The sequence below is a fragment of the Trachemys scripta genome, chromosome 3 (genome assembly GCF_013100865.1).
Source record: "Trachemys scripta elegans isolate TJP31775 chromosome 3, CAS_Tse_1.0, whole genome shotgun sequence".
Taxonomy (NCBI): Eukaryota; Metazoa; Chordata; order Testudines; family Emydidae; genus Trachemys; species Trachemys scripta.
In genome coordinates, this window is record NC_048300.1 from 5,966,666 (window position 1) to 5,987,908 (window position 21,243).

The 21,243-nt window shown below is 43.8% G+C and overlaps 1 long non-coding RNA gene across 1 annotated transcript; it reads left to right on the plus strand.

Annotated features, from left to right (window-relative positions):
• Positions 1-13,806: 13,806 nt before the first annotated feature.
• Positions 13,807-17,794, plus strand: LOC117874230. Its single transcript, XR_004644922.1, has 4 exons — positions 13,807-14,014; positions 15,392-15,473; positions 16,247-16,322; positions 17,420-17,794. It is a non-coding gene; the product is annotated as an uncharacterized LOC117874230 (long non-coding RNA).
• Positions 17,795-21,243: the final 3,449 nt, after the last annotated feature.

A 21,243-nucleotide genomic window follows, 5' to 3' on the forward strand; every position in this document is an offset into this window, starting at 1 on the left:
ACCTCAGCCCTCCCAAAACCAGTGTGGGGAGCACACCCTATCACAATCCCACTGCCAAAAGGGGAGGCAGGTAGTTTCCCATAAATGTGTGGCTCCTGGATGTATAAAACTAAATTGCCCAAAACTTAACGTAACCCCAGGATCCACACCCTCCCTTTCCACAGTGAATGCCCCAGAGGCAGAAGTAGAGCAGGAAATCCGAGTGAGCTACGTCAGGCTGTCTGGAGTGGCTCAGGGAGAGTAAGGAAGAGACTCCTCTGGAGAGCTCAGAGATTTGGGAGGGTTTGGACCCAAAGCAGGTGACGTTGGCCCTCTTGAAATATCACAGACAGGTCTTTTCCAACCAGACAGGTTAAACCAACAAAACAGTGCATGGAAATTACAGGGCCAAATCCTGCCCCTGGCAGAGCCGATTGTGCTAAAGGAGAAAGGCAAAGGCAAATTCAGGAGGAGGTGGAGAGCATGCTAGACATGGGGCTAATTATTAAATCAAATAGCCCCTGGGCATCTCCTATTGTAATGGTACCTAAAAGGAATAAAACCATGATATTTTGTGTGGTTGGCTCTTTTGTTCCTTGGCTCTGTATTTGCAGGAAAACCCCTTGGAGGTCTTTCTTCCATAGTCTTAAAGTGCTAGTACACCCCAGTTAGCGCGCACACATCCATGTACGCCACTTTAGGATATATGTACCCGATCTGTGTATGTACATCTGTCACTATATAGGGACATATTTATGGATGTAGAAATCAGAGCAGTAGATACCTCATATGCAATTGCTCCTCATATTGTATTTCATTCAGATTATATTGAGAAAAGAGGAAAAAGGCGGGGGCGGGGGGGGCAGTCAGAACAGGATATTTTCCCCCAAGATGCTAATATCTTTCCGTTCTGTTCTCAGTCCCTGCAGAATGATTTCACTCAGCCTTGCCAAGGATGGCTTTATATAAAAAGGCGTTAATAACAATTCTGAACCTATCACTATTCTTCATTATAGCACTTAAGCTTTTGTACGTACAGATTCCAAAATATGATTAATTCATTGTTATTTAAATACATCATTGTAGAAGGATCTTCAAGGATGACTATAAATGTTCTATCTCCTTCATATTTACCATGCCTTTTATTCACGCTACTTTGTTACCAAAGTGCAATGATGTTTAAAAAGAACGGCAACCCAACAGAATTTCCTTCAGCGTCTTATTTAAAAAAAACCAACCAACCTACGACAGTGCTACAATTAAACACATGTTGGGAAACAATTTCTCAATTCCAGAATGATAACGAGGTCTCAGATCAAGTTGGTTGTCTTAGAAGAGCTGTTACCTTTGTTTCTGTTTATCAATATTGTAATTAGGTTTGTGAAATATTTCATGTGACTTTTCTTGAACACACGAGGGGCCTAATAGTGTTCTCAATTCATAGGCAGAACTGCCCCTGGTATGTGCGTGTTTAATATTTAACCCATAATACATGCCAGGGGAACAAGTTCTGCTCACTTTTCTCGAGTGAGTCATCTGGAACTATTTCTGTGAGCTAGGTGAAAAGGGTTTGGCTCTGAGTGTTCATCTCATAAATGCACATCTGAGATGAATCGTGAGGAGCAAGGTCAACGTTCAAGTGCTACCGGCACCTGAGAAGTGTGTCTACGACACAGTGATCGCACACCCTGAAGTGTATCATTGTGCATATAAAATGGTTATTTTACCAAAACAATTATGATGATGTTTTGATTAATGAGCTGAAACCAATGCAGGTCCAGTCTTACAATTACACAGCTTGGCATCCTTGTCAGCCAGTCAGATTGTCTCCATCAGTCAATGCAATTACATAGGTAAGGAACTACGCATAACAGGGCAGGCAGCTGTTTTGCATCTATCTTCATGCCTCCAGCACCCCACGGTGTGGCTTTCACACAACCATGTGCCCTGGAATAGGATATTCTGTTTGTAACATTGTTTGTTTGTTTTTAAAGTGTAAAATAGGGACCAGATCCTCATCTGGGGTAAATCGGCATAGCTTCAATTCATATCGCCTTAGATAAAGTGAACAGACAATATGGTTCATTTTTTTTTAAATAAACTATGTAAACTAAACAAAATGGTTATTCATTTGTGTTACTTTTGGAACAACTTTCATTATATTTTAACCAATAGGCCTGGAGGATGCAAATGAACTGGTCAGGTTCCTACTGCCTGGCTAGTCATCCTGTATGTCAGAAACATGTCACCCAGTAACGACTGTGTTGATAACAAAGAGACAGATCCTGACCTGATGTAGATCAGTATAGCTTGATTGGACTCCTAAGCAGATTGATGAGTGGGCAGGGGAGACGATCAATGGGGTGTGATAAATGTATTTACCACAAGGCTCTGCTCCATATATGACATGAATAATACTGTGGCTGTGTTATATAGTAATGCTTATTTTTATGGGCTTTTCTATGACTGGATTTATCCTCACATCATGTCAGTAAGGTAGGAAGTATAATGATCCCTATTTACAGATGAGGAAACTGAGGCACAAAGAGATTAAGCATGTCAAGGCATCCAGCACCAACTCCCATCCCAGCCTGAGTGACTTGTCCAATATTACACAGGAAGCCCGTGACAGAGGTGGAACTAAAACCCAGATGTTTTCTAAATCCCTGTCCGGTACCTTAACCATAGGATGTTTATCTACCTGGGAGAACTAGACAGGGTTTAGGCAGGATGGAAACCACTCCCCAGCTCACAAACAGGACCTGCAGCCTCTCTATGGCCAGGACTGGGATAAAGGTCACTAGCCCAATATCAGGGTTTGCAGCCACTAGATTTGCATAATCATGGGCCTAGTGGGCGTGTCCTGGCCTTGCCCTAATCTGCTCTCAAATTTGGCCTTAGGGCTGGTTTAGGCAGAGGTTGCATGCAGCCTAGCTACATTGTGGGTCAGATGCAGATGTTGCAGAATCCTCTTACACAGCCTCTAAGTTTCACTGCATCGGAGCCCTCCTACCATCCCCCCCCCTACACAGAATTCCCATCCCTGGACTATGTCTTCAAAAAACAGATTTATTATTACCTGAATGATGGGAGGGGAAGGAACAGTAAATGCATTCGAGAAAACAGGACCTGATGCCGAATGCTGGATAAAAAATTCAAAACATGCATTAGGAATCTGCTTTTTATTTGTTATCTGGTGTTCTTAAAAGGAAATAGACTACACCCCAAATGAATATATTCTGGAGCTGTATTTTGATCTTGGTTTTCTGGTGATGACATGTACAAATCACTTGTAGGTCATCCTCACGGAAACTATGGATCAAATAAATATAATGTACCATCGGGTGCAGCTTCTTCACTGTATGTTTATTGAATGGGCTTTTCTTACTCCATCATATATGCGTCTGAGCATAAAGAGCTTGACCCAGCTCCATTGAAGTAAATGGGAATCTTTTCATTAATTTAAATGAGGACTGGATCGGCCTAATTCAGTGCAAACAACATACATGAACACACGAGTGAATGGATTGATAAATAACGCATGACTAACAGGCCAACTCCTCAGCTGATGTGAAGCAGAGGAGCTCTGTTGAAATCAACGAAGCTATGCTGATTACACCAGCTAGGATCTGGTTGAATATTTTCAAGCTACATAACATAGGTTTGGTTATCTGACAGTGAATTTACTCCAACTTATTAGAGATATACATACTCTGTTTCTAGATAACCTTTTCCGTGTACACGTAAGGGGTAAGATATAAATCGTGTTTGTGTGTGTGCACATGCGTGCTCTTAAATGAGAAAGCTTGTAAGTACTGTATTTTGTAATGATTATCACCAACTGAGGAAATGAAGGAATTAACCACACAATAAAAACCCTAATTGCTTGGCAACAGCATTTAGGCCCCATTAGGTAGATTTGTAACTGCTTCTAGAGAAATAAACTCCTGTGTCATTAGATAACAAGGAAAGAAATAGGTTATTTCCTTTTTGAAAGGTATGAAAGCTTCCAATTGCCTGATGTATTCGCTTAGTAGATTATTTTCTGTCATCTCAGTTAATTGAATTTTATCCATTGCTCTTAGAATTCTTTCCTTTGTATAAGGTTAAAAAGTTCAGAGGAGTCACATTTTTTGAACCTTGTCCATTTATTGCATAAACCAACTTCAACTGCACGAAGTACTTTGGGGGAAATGGAGTAACAAAAACTATAAAATAATTGCTTTTTAGTGCCTGGGCGAATTGGTGTTCAAATAATTGTTTGTAAAACATCTCCTTGCAGCACGGCACCCAGTTGAGATGTTGTAATGAGTAACTAAAAGATATGTACTGCATCAGCAATAAACTTCCTTTGCAAAGTTCCATAAAAGATCCGATGGTTAGATAGCTTTCTTTTTATTCCATAGAAAAATCAAATTTGAAACCCAGAATTAAGTTGTGGTTTCAGCAAGAACTTGATTTATGATGTAGCTTTCATTCTGGCTATGAAATATCCATTGGCTGCAAATTTTTGTGTGTGTCTCTGTGCAGAGTGAATTCTAAGTGTTTCCAGATTTGTGTGTGTGTGTATGTGTGTGTGTGTATGTGTGTGTGTGCGCGCGCGTACGTGCGTGTGTGTGTAAATAAATTAGTCATAAGGCTGGAGTGAAATTATAAACCAGCAACCTGTGGTCAAAAGTTTAACTTTGTATCTGTCAGTCAGGTAACCATTGGAAGGTTGGGACTGCTAACAGATCAATTTTAACCCAAAACACAGCTGTTGCTCACGAGGTTTCTCTAACAGAAGGGTTTCTATCTAACTTGCAGTAAAAACCCAATAGGTGTCTGAATCATATTTTTCAGTGTTACCACAGCGTAGCTGAAGCTGAAATAACCAACTGTCAGTTAGTCAATAAAGAAGAGCCCGAGAAGACTGACAGATTAGTTCCCCTTATCTCCCTGAATCAGCTCATACCGCAAGCTGAATTGAAGGTCAATATCTTGTGATTCTTCTGTGGTAAGCAGGTGTCTGGAGAGTATGGATTTTGTACTATGTAAGCTCCACTATCCCTCATTGTTGGCCTACACAGGGCCAATTTCAAAACCGTCAAAATGTATTATGGAAAACCTCCCCTGAACAAAACCCTACATAAAACGTTTCCAGGATTTTTTTGTTGACATCCCTCAGTCCAATTCCCCTCCCCCTTCCCAACACACATCATCCCCCTCTCATCCCTTGATGACAGCACTGCTCAGCATTTTAGGTAGCCACACAAGCAAAATACTCGGCTTGCTTTTAAAAATTGCCCCTTTTAACCCCCCAAAATAATAGAAGACTGAAAAAGTTTATGGGCTTAGGGACTTTTTTTATCCAATCTGCTCAAGTAAAATAATACACACATTTGTAATAGCTGTGATTTCAAATGATTGGTCTCATTTCTTCCCTTGCTGATTTGAAAACAACTTCCAGATGCAACGTATGTCATGAGGGACGAGAAAGAAGTAATTCTCCATAGAAGTGCTTTATCATGGAGCTCATTTTTCCCCCCACAAACCCATCTGTCAATCTAACATACTTATATGGTTGCCCATTCCCAAAGTACCTGCATGCTTCACACTTTTTAATGTGTTTATCCTCATTACACCCCTGTGAGGAAGGGCAGTGCCATTATCCCCATTTTATAGATGGGGAACTGAGGCAGAGAGAGGCTAAGTGACTTGTCCAAGGTACCAGAGGACATCTGTGACAGAGCAGGGAAATACACCCAGGTCTTCAGGAATTGCCCTACACCCCCTGCCCCCCGAGTCTCCCATTCTGCTCCTGTGATGCCAATTTAGTCGTTTTCCAACCTCCGCTGTAAATTCGAACACCCCCTCTAATTTCAATTCCTGGGGAAGACTTTTGAGCTAAGCGTGATCCTACAGCTAGAGCTACATGGCAGACTACATGGAATGCCCATTGATTTCATAGGACTCTGTATAGAACATGGATCCAATTACAGGATCAGCTCCCTGGTCCATGCCCCCAAGTCCTGGCTGAGGTCGGGGGAGTTTCATCCCAGTGAGCTCCCAGCAGGGAGTTCAGGACCGAACACTGCAAAGCAGGATTTCAATGTGCCCCTTGCTCTGCCTCAGAATGCTACAAGCCATTCATTCGGCTTCGTTCTAAATGAAATGGTGCTTATCTGAGTTCACTAGCAGTGGGTTCAGCTGTAAGTCTTTAAACGTACAAGGGGGTCTCCAGGGCTGTACTCTCAAAGGGATTAACTGGTGCATGCTAATAAAATACAGGGCTTGGTTTAGTTGTCTGAGTATGAAGCGGTTTGAATACTCAGACTCCCTGGAACCAAGGTTTGAATCCTGACAGGGTTAGTTCAGGCCTTCATCCTTCCAGGTAGATCAGTTGGGTAGCATGCAGTTTCCAGCGTGAGACTCTCAATAGTAAGGTAATAAAATAAAACATTAATACCATGAATCATTCAGGAGGCACCTCTATGTTCCTGTCAGATCCCAGACGCTTTCCATAAGAGGGGGGTTGCCTGGGTGACCTCGGCTAAAATTTCTTCTCTTCTTCCTCTCCACTGCTGTGTAGCTTGCTGTTTGGTAGTAGTCTGCAAGCTCTACCTCTCTAGAGGTGGCTGCATTTAACTTGTGTCTGTCTGTGTAGTGTTCTGCTCCTTTGAGATTAAAGGGCCTGGAGAAAGGGAGTGTTATATCTACACATTTTATAGCTGTATAAAATATTTGTGTGTGTTGGTGTGTAGGTCTAGATGTGTGTGCACATATATATCACGTATCTTCTAGCAATCTAACAACTTATTTATTATCCTCTGCTCTGCTTTCCTCCCCTGTATGAAGACAGGCAGCATCCAGCATGGGTTTTTTGTTTGTTTTTTTTAGCCTTGGCGTTTATTCCTTTCTAAAGCAAACCTGGACAGATGTTTTTAATTTCTGGGTAATCCGCAACATATGTCACTTCCCTCATTATCAGTTAGGCTATTGCTCTTAAACATTCACACTTAAAAAAAAATAACTCACAGGTATTTCTAGCCAGCATCAATAACTTTATGACTCCCCGTCTGTTGCTTCTCTGCAGGGAGCTGATAAGAGAAGTTAAAGTTTAATACTGCTTGGGAGAGAGGCAATGGCCTGATGCCACTTGATGTTGTTGAGAGCAACCAACCAGTGTATTCAAGCTACCCCTGCCAGATTGAATCAACAGGGAAGATCAGAAGGGCAAATGGCAGTTTTTATTTCAGTGACGCAGCGTGTGTTGCTGTACATGGATGACCAGGAATGTGAGGGTCTGGACAGGACAGGGCAGACCTGTTTAAGGAGAACCTGAGTTAATTGGGGTTCGGGGATTGCTTGCTGATGATCTTGAGAAGGCTTTTGTTTTGGAGAGCGAACCCGGTTGGGTCTGATCCTGGTCTCAGTCACGCCAGTTTAGCTGCATTAGTGTCAGAGAAGTGATGTCTAGTTTACACAGCTGGGAGAGCAGAATCAGGCCCTGTGGGAGCTGGTCACAGTGGCTGCAGGGGGGAGGGAAGAGAGGCCCTGCTGTCTCTCCTCTACTGCCTTCCCTGGGGTGTCTGCGCTGTACTCAGTGACAGCAGCAGCGGCCCAGAGAAGTGATAACAAGCTGAGAGACGCCAATTGCCGCAGGCCTAATGGCCCATCCTGCCCATTAGACAGCAGTGCAACTGGTGAGCTTTTCAAGGAGGGATTATCGATCGAGGAAGCAAACAGCCTTACCTCACGTGTAAAGACATGCACACCTGCGTACATAGGCCACACAGATGCTGGAACTAGGGGTACTGGGAGGGCTGCTGCACCCCCAGCTTGAAGTGGTTTCCATCATACCCAGGTTTACCATTTGGCTCAATGGGTCTCAGCCCCCCCCCCCACTGTACACATTGTTCCAGTGCCCCTGCCAAGAGGGGAGGAGGATTCAGGCAGGGAACCTTGTCTCATGGTGCATCACATCCCTCCGTAGAAATGAACAAGAGGGAATCACTTTGCTAGGGCCAATAAAGCATGAAGCCGGCCTGCACCCTTAATTTGGTTACAGATCCGTAAGGGCCTGATCCAAAACCCACTCAAATCAGTTGGAGTCCTTCCATTGACTTCAGGGTCTTAATTTGGTTTCAAGACTGCCTACAAGTACACTGCATTGGTAGCACCAATGTTACCCAGGTCTGGTCTATACTACCCACCTGAATCGGCGGGTAGAAATCGACCTCTCGGGGATCGATTTATCGCGTCCCATCGGGACGCGACAATCGATCCCCGAATCGGTGCTCTTACTCCACCAGCGGAGGTGGGAGTAAGCGCCGCCAACAAAAAGCGGCAGAAGTCGATTTTGCCGCCGTCCTCACAGCGGGGTAAGTCGGCTGCAATACGTCGAATTCAGCTACGCTATTCACGTAGCTGAATTTGCGTATCTTAAATCGACTCCCCGCTGTAGTGTAGATGTACCCCCAGTCACAACAGACTCCAGGTTTCGTAATCCCCCCGGGGGTGAAGATGTGGAGAAAAAGGATTGTGCAGTGCTACATTTGGACCAGAACATTAAGGCCTCTTTTAACGTCACAGACTGAAGGAGGTGTATAGATTCAAACAATCAAACAAAGACGCCAGGGTTTCCCTCTAGCATCAAGCCTGGCAGACTCACCACAAAGCACACAAACCCATGATCAGCACTGTAACCAGCACAGCAGAAGAACTGCCCGAATCAACAGCACCCAACTTTAATTTAGTGCCCTTGAAAAAGCAAACACAAGTTGATTTGAAACTATCTCCGAATGCGTGATCTAATAAAGAGCGAAGACACCCAGAAAGGTGTTCTGGCTCTAAACGATAGCTCTTTCAAAAATACACCACCGACTATTAGCATATCTGCGTCTAAAGTTGTGAAAAAGCATAATGGAAGGTTACATAAGTGACATTTAAACCCAACTTAAGGCAATTAATCTTTCTTCCAAATGTGAATAGTTCAGTTATGGGCACCTGGCACTCGACTTCACTCTAAAACCTTTCTTTGCAAATTAAAAAGATAATCAGCACATGAAGAGGAGAAATTAATTGAGTAAGAGTTTTGTTCTGACATAGCCATTTTAATTATATAATGACACTACTGAGACAAACAAAAAAGTTATGGCATTTTCTCTGCAGTGGAAAACTTTGGAAAAAGCATTGGGCTAGGTTGTTAAGCAGACAAAAGACTTTTCTTTCTCCCCCCCCACACACACACAGAGAAAGCCCATCAAAAACATTTGACCTCCAATGATACACTGGCTGTAGACAAATAGAGATCATCAGTTAAAATTTGTCTTGGGGGGGGGAAAAAAGGATGCTAGTCATACATAAGTATACACAGACTATGTTGTAACCTACACATCACATCTGGATCAGAAGGCTAGGCCATCTGTGTAGAATATTTTGCCAGTGCAATTTTACCATCCCCAGCCAAATGAAAACAAACAGCATTTAAGCAGCATTTTGGAAGAGGTGGCTCCATTTTGGCCATGTGCTATTTGCTTTGTAGAACAGCACGGCCCTTAATGAAAGTTGATTGCCTGGCCACCAAAAAGATTACCCAAACAGTCGGATGGTGACTTCAGAGCCGCTTGATTTTAAACACTTTTGAAAAGCCAGCTCCATTTTCTGCTTTGGTGAATAACAATTCCCTGCACCGGCATATTAGAATAAATCAGCGCAGTTGGTACTGAATTGTTATAAAGTTCCCAACTATTATAACATAGTTTCTATCAGAGCAGTTTTCTCCTTAGCCAGTCAAGTGGAATGATCCCTGAAAGCAATGGTTTGTGGCAGAGAAATGTGCTTAGCTTTCTCACTCCAAACTCCCTGCATCATCATAAATTTGTGATTAACACACACACACACACACACACACACACACACACACACACACAGACTATTCAGAGGACTTTGTTTCTAAATGATAAGGAAAAAGTGAAGTATACCATGGTTTAAGAATGGAGCATTATACTGCTGGGGAGGGAAAGAGCAGAAGAAAAAGGAAGGAAAAAGGAGATATATAATCTGAAATGAGCAACGTACGTATCAAAACTTTCTAGAGGCTTTCTTCAGTGTTGCATGTTTGTGTGTGCATGTTTCACTCTGTCTGCCTTTGTTTCTCCCTCTGCATATGTCTTTGTATCTCAGTGTGTGTGTGTGTGTGTGTGTGTGTGTGCGAGAAAACTTCAGAATAACATCCTACCCCTCACTGAACAAAACTCTGAAGAGCACAACAAGGGTTGCACCATCTGGGATAAATAATTGCAGGGAAAGAGTCAAATAATAGGGTCCTTAGACATGGGCAAGCACACTGAAATAGCATATAAACAAATAGGAGAAGGCTCAAAGGAGGAAATCAAACATCCCAAAAACCAGATCCGTGTGGCACAAAAGGTAAGAACGTTTTGCAACCTGAAAATCACTCACTGTGGGGAAAAATGCCCCTTCTAATCACCATATTCCACGGGCAGACCGTTATATGAAATTAGATCATAAAGTGTATGGGGAATGAGGAAGAAGGGTTTTCTGTGCAGATGACATGGAGATGAATATCTTAAAACAAATCATTACGTAAAACAGAACAGTGTTGCTAGCTCTCATGATTTGTGTCACAAGTCTTGCGATAACTGCTGTTTCCTTAAAGCCCTTAGAGTGTATCCTAAAGGGTCAAAAACCAGAGGGCAGGTAAGGAGAACCCCAAAATATTTTTTAAAACTCAGTTTTAAGACAATCTCATGATTTTGGGGACCTGACTCATGATATTTTAATATTTAGGGTTGGCAATGCTTCATACAATATACACCTCTACTTTGATATAACGCTACCCGATATAACACCAATTCTGATATTCCGTGGTAAAGCAGTGCTCCGGGGGGGGCGGGGCTGCGCACTCCGGCCGATCAAAGCAAGTTTGATATAACGCGGTTTCACCTATAACGCGGTAAGATTTTTTGGCTCCTGAGGACAGCGTTATATCGAGGTAGAGGTGTAGTAACAGGGCAATGTTCATGCTGTTACCCAGTTCTCTTTCCTTAAAGGCTGTATAGATCTTTTTTTCTATGGGATAGTTGGGGTTTCCATCTTGAGCCTTCTTCAGCTGGCTTATTGAATATTCTGTCTTGCTTAAGCACAGTTAAGGGCCGGACTTGTGAGGAGGTACCTTAAGGACAGCTTTATAGCTGTCTTCTGCAGTGCTTGCCCTGGGGAAACCTCCCCCGGCTGGAGGCAGGGTTTTCAGGGCCACCCAGAGGATTCAGGGAGCCTGGGGCAAAGCAATTTTGGGGGCCCCTTCCATAAAAAAAAGTTGCAATACTATAGAATACTATATTCTCGTGGGGGTCCCTGTGGGGCCCGGGGCCTGGGGCAAATTGCCCCACTTGCCGCCCCTCTGGGCAGCCCTGAGGGTTTTTAGGGCCCCTTGATACCTCTCCAGCCCTGGTGTCAAAGAGCTGGTGCAATGGTGAGGATCTCACCCTGCTGTTTATGACTCTCCTCCATTGTATATTTTCATGAGGCAGGGGAAAGGAGAATAGGAGACTGGTTTGAAGAAGAGGGAGATGGGGAACTAAGCTGAATTTTGGATAACCAAACTCTGATTTGGATTCAGTGGGATGATTCCAGAGTCAGATAAACATTCCTGAATTCAGAATATTTCCCCCTGCTTTGGACCTAGCTCACTAGCTTGTTTTAGCATGTCCATGAAAGACACACATGGTGACATCTTCAGCTGGTGTCAGTGAGTGTAGCACCATTTGTCAGGGATGGTCTAGATAATACTTAATCCTGCCATGAGTGCAGGGGACTGGACTAGATGACCTCTCGAGGTTCCTTCCAGTTTTACAGTTCTATGATTTACTGCATCGATCTCACACAATTTGGATCTATCCAAAATCCAAGGGGTGAAGTTCAGATGACGGAAAAATCAGATGAAACACAAGAAAAAAAATATAAATCTCATTAGATGTTTGTCTGAGACAAGAGTGCGCCCCCCTGTTTATCAGGGACATACATTTCTGAGTCTTCAGGGGGGTTGGTAACTTGGGTTAGACCATGTTCCTCACACAGAGCAAACCCTCGGGCACCCAGACCTACCCAGGACCATGTGGTAATGAAGAGTCAGCTGCCACCACAGAACCATTCTTCTTGCCCCAGGCCTTAGGAATGGAACTGTGTGTGTCCAGGAACCCGTGCCAGGGGAAGGGTTAGAAGAGGGTGAGATGGGACCGGCAGAATGACCATTATCCACCTCCCCACCCTGCTCCCTACACACACAAACCCCAGCCTAACAGCCTCTTCCTAGGGGAGGTCCAAGCTCTGCACTATCCCGGAGAAGAGGGATGGGACTCAGAGCTGATGTGGCGGTCAGGGCCTCCATATGAACCACCCTAGCCTCCTGAGGTGCTGCATGGATCCTGGGGGATCAGCAGGTTCTTGGGGCAGAACCCGTTGTTTGTTCTGGAGGAGCAGCCCATGCATGGAAAGGTTTAGTGGGATCTCTGAGGGCCTTTTGAATTTTTCTTCGCTTGGTCAGAGCTCTCACAGTCAGCAGCATTTCTCCTACATCCTTTCCTTCTCCACTGCATCTAGCGCTGGGGGGAAGGAGCAAGAGAGAGCCCTGAAGAACGAAAGCTCCAATTTATCTACAGAACCAGCAGAGCATGGGAGACACCTGCCTGAGGGCCAGCCCGCCTCACCCAGAGGCACCAGTTGCACCAGTGAAGGGTAGGTCACTCAGGTACACACCTTAGGCCTCTGTTCTGAGATTGCCAAATCAACGCCACTCGTGGGGATCATTTTGTGATGTGGACCATTGTCTGTGAAGAACTGCAACACAGAGCAACACACTGTTTGGGAAAGGCCTCCAAACAGCCACCAGATGGTGACAATGTGACTACAGAGCTGGGCGAGGGTCCAGAAGAGCCCCATAGAGGTGCAAGGTGGCATAGCCCTTTATTGCACGAGCTTCCACTCCAGCTTCAAATAGAGGGCCCAGTTCTGGATTTCTTGCTCACATCCAGCATGAGGGCCACATGCTGATACCTCCCCAAAAGTGTACGATTCAACAGGAACATAACTACTGCAAAATCTACGTAGACCCTGATTCTGCACAACACTCATTTATTATGTGTATTACCCATAGCACTTAGGGGCCCTAGTCATAGATCAAGACCTTATTGTGTTAGGCCCTGTACAAACTCAGAACAACATGAGGTCCAGGCTTATGTCTTAGCTCGTGAACGGTCCCATTGAAATCAATGGGATTACTTGCTTAAAATGAAGTGTGTGTGAGAGTGTGCTTACAGATCAGAGGGAAAAGGGGACCTTTTCTTTCACACTAGCACCATAACCAAATAGACACAATGGTGATTTGTGGCAGGACATCATTCCATACTGCCCCACGCCATACGAAATCACCTGTGGAATTCTCTTGGGTACCTGCACAGCCAGCTGCCAGGAGGAGAGACAGTAGCGTAACAGTTTGCAATACGGCATGCCATTTAAAAAAAAATACTGGCACCAAAAGACTGCTCCAAGCATGGGCGATAAAAATGCTTTTCACCCCAATCAAGGGATGAACGCTGTCACGTCTCATGCATGGCTTTGCCACTTCTGTTTTATGCCACTCATGAAATAAAAAGGAAGATTCGTTGTCCACACAAAGAGTTTTTTCTGTCTTTCGTACGTGGGTTTTCAATGTAAGAAATTGGTTGTGTAAAAAAATCAAGTGGCAATTCACTGGAATGATGTCACATAAATTACAACTAGTCCAATCCTATGATTCGTCCTTCCTTTCCCCCAGGTTCTGCTGGCGTCTGGGTGACCACCGCTTTTAACAGATCTTCACTGAAAACCTGCTTCCCAGTGGCGTTAGAGGAAAGGACTGGGAGCCAGTGTGCCTGAGTTTCTTACAACCATGCTACTTACTTCCTGGGTGGCGCTGAACAAGGGAATTAGGCCAAGACTTGCAGAGATGCTAGGCACTCATGTCTCCATTTGAAGTCAGTGGCAGCTGCAGGTGCTCGGCCCTTCTGAAAATCAGACGTGAGGTGTGTACTCTAAAGAATATAGCACCAAAATCAGAGGCCACTTTAAAAATAATTAGCCCAACATTTCTGTCCCTCAACTGCTCCGGCTGTAAAATATCAGCACTTACCTATCTTATAGGAGAGTGAGACTGCTTAGCAAATTAATGGTTGTGCAACCACTTTGGAATCTTTGGTGAAAGGGCTGCAAAAGAATGGCTTTCTATCCCATGATTTTATTTTAAAAACATTAAACCCTAGGAACATTACATGTTAAGCATCTCTAACAAAAGCTGATGGTGAAGAACATCCCATCCCTGGCAGAGGTGCTCTTGAAAGCAGCTACCCCTGGACTTTGCTGTCTTCCCTCATGCTGGGGAAGGGAAGATGGGAACTATTCAGCTGTGGACATTGCGCGGAGTTGGGGAGGCGGCATTTATGTCAGCAAAGCTTTTCCTGGATAGAACCTTGTACTCTACAGCAGCCTGGGAATTATTACGCATATTAAATAAAACTAAATAATAACGTTGTGAAAAACATTTGTAAAAGAAAAGCAGTTCAGAGTTAAACTTGAGAGCCTGACTTTAACTCATGTAACTGTGGAAAAATGACAAAGACAGTCAGATGCATTCCTTCAGTGTTGGTTATCACTTGCCTATCCTGGCCTTTGTTAGTTCATGGTGGAGAACTTTAAAATTATTTAAATGTAGGATTTTCTTTTTTTAAAAAAAAGAATGTATAATTATCTTGATTTTTTTCTTCATTTTTACATAAAAGACCATTTGTATGGAAGGTTCAGAAGCGTGTAATATTCACCACAAATGGAAACAACTCATTTGAAGTCACTTCTAGTCTATCACGTAAATATATATACATATTTCTGAATTGCTTTAAAATGCACAACATTTACCTGCATACACAGGAATGGATGGTCCAATCCTGATCCCATTGAAGTCAATGGGCATTTAACCTGGACTATCCCTGAGATCAGGATTGGGCCCTATATCTTGTACATATTATTTAGTGTTGTTGTAGCCATGTTGGTTGATTTAAAAAAAGTGTGCAGTATGTACCAAAAGGAGTTGAAGGGCACTGGACTTGCATATGTTTGTATATAAAAGAAATATTTAAAGGGATACTGGACCCAATCCTTACTGTCAGGAATATTTTTTCACATGCCAGAAGTTCCATTAATATCTCATTGCAAGTGTATTGACTAGAAGGTGGTATCTCAACATAATCATCTGCTAGTTACCAAGTAAAAATATTTTCCTAAATCCAAAGAAATGTAGCAAAAGGTAAACTCATGTTGCATAAACAGAGCTTGCTAACATGCTGAGAATAGCACTCTCTGCCTGCTTCCTTTACAGGAATAACAATGGGACTGTTTGGATGACTAAGGGCTGAGGGATCAACTCTGCTGTCAGGTCAGATCTGGACCAAAATCAAAAGGTATGTAACCAGTTTTCAGGGAAAACTCATTGATGCAAATGGGAACTTCACCATAATTATGGATAGGAAAATAGTTATTTCCTTTAGAAACATACTTTTCCCAAATCCATGACTACTGGAAATGTTTCTACCTACTTTTTAAAAATTCCCATGCAAATAGATTTTTTTAAACAAATAAACACATCCTCCGTAGCGTTTGCCGTCCAAACACTGCGACAATGTGCTAGTGGGGGAGAGGCAGAAAAATAAAACTGGCTGAAACAAAAGAGAAACTGACCTTTCTCTTTCAATTTTTTCAGCTGAAAAAAAAATAAACACCATAAAGGATAAAAAAGAATTAAATCAATTTTAAAATCCCTTTACCTTCAGGGCCTGATCCTGCAGCTCTTTTTAGTAACAAAGGCTACAAGAGATTTTTGTGATTATTTTAAATATATGATTCTAAAACTGACAATGTTAAATTAACAGGACTTTAGCTAAGCTCAGAGCCCTTCTGTTCTATTGCAGAAACACGTTTAAAATTAATACCATGCTCAGTAATAATGCGTTATTCTGGGTAACGGGTATAATACATTCTCTGCAGCTCCTCTTAAAAGTGGAATATCTCAACTATTCTAACTTTGTGTTTTAAACTCTTACTAGGGATTTGGCTACACTGTGCACTAACGTTGCTTCATCGTTTTAGATCTAAACACGCATACTATTAAAGAGGCAAACTTCTAGTGCTGATTGTGTTTTTCAATATCTGACCCTGGCCTAACATTACTTTTTAGATCAGAAATCAGGAATTTGACCAGCAAACCAACTGCATTTTGTGAAAAAAAGAAGGAAAAGCAAGGAAAGGGAGATGTAAGTATTGATCTAAAATCTACCTATCAGTTTTATAAAGTTATATTGAATCCAGCTTATATTTACTCTTCAGTTTTGAACAAATTATGGGTCTAATCTGATTCCCATTAAAGTCAATGGCAAAATTCCCAACGTCTTCAGTGGGTGTAGAGTATCAGGAGGTAGCCGTGTTAGTCTGTATCCACTGTTTCAGAGGGTCTAGGATCAGGTCCCTATTATTAAAGTTTGTCTGGTATGGTTTTTGCTAATACTCATAGTCTTTTTATTGCTTCTTGGTCTTTCTATACGTTAACCATTATGAGCAAAACAGTGTGCAAAAGTCAGATAATTCAGTGTTCTTTACCACCAGCTTTCTCAACTGCAGCTACCCTGTATTTTCTGATGATTGGCACACACACAAAAAGTGATCATTAAATAACTGACACACAGTAGCATTCAACAGGAAAGTGGCATGAAGAGCTTTGGGGGCCCCAAAGGCACCCCCTGAGCCAGAACTATCTTGTTTGGTTTTGTGCATGGATAAACGAGAATATTTGTATCTTGTATGCTACCTCCTCAGGAGTAATAAAGTCCTGTGACCTTATTATACTAGGCTAAGAAATCGGTATCTTCTGACTCGGAGATCTGTGACCTGAATTTGGAGTTTTGTCATTCAGAGACAACATTCAGAAACACATTTTTGTCCATTGCCGTACTTGTATATATCAGGGGAGTATCAAGTACCACATACATAGAGTCACACACATTATTATGTGTGTGTGAGAGAGAGACTTTCCAATATGTGATACCTGATACAGCTTTATATGGAGGGATAATAGACACATCAGGGCCATAAGCCACTGCCAAAGGAAATTGACTTCAGTGGGCTTTGGATCAGGCCCTGTTTCCTGGAATCAAGGAAATGTTTATGATATCCACTCTAAAAACCACTCCATAGATTCAGCGCAGTTCACAATCCGTGTGAGCCAGAGGCATGCGTCAGCTAGGTGACATGTTTACAAACTGGCAATATATTTGTGCTGGAGATACATGTAAACCTGACTCTGTCTTCCCAGTAGCAAGGAAGACTTAACAATGCCTCTGAATGTTCATTGCAGAAAAGAGAAGAAAAAGTAACACACAGAACCAATCAAAGGGGGGAAAGGAATATGAAATACCTCCTGAATCTTCTAGCACTGGTCAAATAGTTACTCCAGGATGACTGCTAGTGATGGACAGATCCTTATTTGTAAGTATTTAATGTTTCTTAGGAAGCACTTCTAAAAGAAATTGGTATGTAATGACAGCACTCACTGGAAAACAGGCCGATTAGAAAATGCACTAACTTATCTGGTATTCATTTGAAAAGTAAATGGATGCAAGTAAAGGTGAGAGTTCACTACCAATTCAAATATTTTGCTTTAACAGGCACTCGCACTCCTGCTTTAATTCAAGCAGAAACACAAGTATGAATAATCAAACTGGATGATGCTCATCAAAACCTTTGTGCCTTGCACCATTTCAAATGGTCATTGAAGCTTAATGGCAAAAAATTTACATTATTCCTTTAATTTGTATTCTGTTCCTTCCTTCTGAGTGATGTGATTGTGATTTTCTGTTGCCTGCTGTATTATTTTGATGCAAATGTTATGTGTTGCTAGAGTCCAATTTCCTGCTTCTCCATCCCTCCCCCCTGCTTCTTCTTTTCCTTTAGTAAAGAAAGGACAGCTAAAATAGTTCAAAATCGGGTGGTATTTAAATAGTTCCTTAACTACTGGTTCTAATTAAGGCAAACAATGCCGGATCTTGAAGCACCTTGAAAAATTAATCATTACCTAAGAGGTAGAGGAGATGTCAACATTAGTGGCTTTGCTTCCCCCTTTCTCCCCCTCCCGAAAAGAAAGTGAGGAATCCAAATTCTTTCCACAAAAGAATTAAAAGAAATTTGTAATTCCGCTAAAAACCCTCCCTTTTGCTGGCACATAATCACCCAGGGATGAATGCTTTATGGAGATACACGGGGTTGCAAGCCAAAGCCTGCAAACACAAGGCCCCTAGGGTGTTCATTGCATGTAATGTATGCACAAGCTAATTTATTATCCTGTGACTAATTTCCATTTCTTGTGCTTAGAGTTGCCTGGCTAATTACAGGGATGTTTTCTTAACTTTCGTAATTATGTTCTCCGCTTTATAGCAGGCAACAGAGCTAAATGAAGGAGGCCTGCCAGCCCAGGGCTCCCCAGCAGCTGCACCCGAGTGAGATGAAATCCGCGGCAGCGGGAGCAGGGCAGACAGGCCTCATCAGAAGTCCCCCAGTCTTTGATCAGCTCCAACAGGCTGCGCTGGGAGCCCGTGTGCAGGGCCAGCCGAGAGAACGCCGCGGGATTAGATTGACTGGCTTAATTAGGGGGAAAGTTGGCTGCTAAATGGAAGCTGCCGCGTCTCCGGGGCGCTGGGATGGGGAGCGGCCGGCGGGCGGGCTCGCAGGGGGTCCCCGCCACAAAGCGCACCCCGCTGGGCGCACGCACTCCGTGGGGCGCTTCGCCTCCCAGGCGAGCCCGGCAGCCCCGGGGCCTTTCTTCTCGCTTCCTTTGCAGCCAGGCAGGGGCAGGGGAGGGAGCCGGTTGCAAAGTTATTTCTCTGGCTTCATTAGAGAGCCGGGCTCTTCCCCCACCCCACGCAACGCAATTAGCCAAGAAGCCCTGGAACGCGCAACTCGGCTGCGCGCAGCGATCCTTCCCACGCGGGGAGCTGGCGCCGTGCGCGCCTGGCCGGCTCTCTGCGTACCCAGACATGTGCGGGCCGCAGACAGAGAGATGTGGGCGTGTGTCAGTAGTGAGGCTGAAGAGTGACCGCATCTGACTCACTACAAACACACCTGTCCAGAACAGGCAACTGGTTTACTGTAGGGGTTCCCAGGCGAAATGTGCAAAGTGGGGGGTAAGGTGCCTGTGTAGCTAGATCGATTTACAGCGCTTTTTATATGGAGCGGTTAAATGGGGAGGGGTGTACACAGAACCATCGACCTGTGGCGCACACACCTGTATCTCGAGCTAGCGGTGTGAAATTTAGACATATAGAGAAGGATAAATAGGTCTAGAGAGGTATGTGGGTGTGTATAGAGAGACACGTATGTGTGCCCGTTTATCTAGCTATGTGCTGCTAAGTATGTTTGATACATATATCTGTATAAGTGTGTAGATGTGGGTGTATGGTTTGTATAGATAGCAGGGCGTACACACGTGTGTGTCTGCACCTCTCTCTATAATACAATACTAATGAAATGTGTGTGTGTGTGTGTGTGTGTGTGTGTGTGTGAACGATCCAACATTTGCAAGAAATTTCTTATTACCAACGCTCAGGAGAGGAAAGATCAACCCCAATTGAATGGGAAGGTTGGAATTGGGTGGTTGTTGTTTTTTTTAAATGCACAAATAACGTTAAAGGTAGTGACAAGACAGGGGACAGACCAGAACGAAGGGCCCACGCACCAACTCCTGGTATTTACTTACTGTGCCCAGATTTCCGGTTATAGCCTTTCTTCCTCTGCCCAGGTGAGACAAGCTACAAACAGGATCTGTGTCTCTGTCTCTCTCTCTCGAGCTCTGCTTGTACTTCTGTGTGGAGCAGGGCTGTCAGTGTACCCCAAAATATAGCAAAGCTCGTGTCTGACTTTTGTCTACACGCAAACCAGTGCTCGTCTCGGAGAGGAGACGCCCGCCCTGCGTGGATTGTGTGGCAGAGGCAATGAGGAAGAGGTTGGCGAGCATTACCAGCGCCGTGGAATCATTTTCCCGGGAAGTATTCGGAGTCACTTTACAAACTAATATTTGAAGCTATCAAGAGGCGGCCAGCTGCCGCGATCAGACAGCGCCGCGGGCACTAGTGAAATGCGAATTCCAGACTCCAACTCAACCCCCCAAGAGCATGTGGCACCACAGGGCTGCTCCCCCGTCGGAATGCTTTGCAGACATGATTGTATTCTGTCCTTTCCTTGTTAATGGCTGCTGCATGCAGAATCCTATTGCTAGTTTGACACGACTCCTTCCCTTTCTTCTCCTTCGCCCTCGTGTGTGTGTGTGTGTGTGAGTGTGTGTGTTGGGGGACGGGCCAGGGGGCTGTTTTTACTTTTACAATCAAAAAAAGCCAGGACTGGGCATCAAAACGGGTTGCAATGAACGACGCTTCCCGAGAATATCGAAGTCTCCAGCCCGACCAAGCTAACCACAAGCCCGCAACTGGCTTCCCCCGTGCTAGCAATTCCAATCCTCAATTAAGGAACCATGAAGGACTCCGGCGTTGGAGTGGATCGAGAAGAACAACAATGCCTGCGAAGTCTGCCTTTCATCCCTGCGAGTGATACAGGTGCCGCGCTAAGAACTGGGAGCCCAAGAAAATGTAATTACTTGGGCGACGCTTTTCATTTTTTTTAAAGGTTATTATTCCTACTTCGGAATGCAAAGTGCTTCTGAAAGAAAGTCGGCCGGCCTTGGTCCCTAAACTGTATTACGTTAAAGGTCAGCCGCGCATCACACACAATCTACAGTTACTAATTTAATGGCAAGGCGCTGTAATAAAAAATCCCCGATCCTTCGCAGTGTCTTCAGCTAGGAATTTTGCATTTCTCCTGGCTTTTAAATCACCACCACAATACCTTTTGTGCACAGGAGAACCAATTTTCGTGTGACTCCCCCTCATTAGTCATCTATTTGTCTCCTCTCTAGGGTCTCCTGCGGGGAAAAAACAACACGGGACTTCAATGGGGCTATTTACCAAACACAAGGCTCTAAGTGAGGCTTTGTTGGAAGGGAAGTGTGAATAGTGTCCTTTGGATCTAGGCAAACTCTCTCCCTGGCCTGTTGTGAGGAGCCATTGTTTGTGGCTGTTAATAACTGTGCATTAGCAGCGCCTCACTCGACAAACCCACTGGTGTGGAGATTTC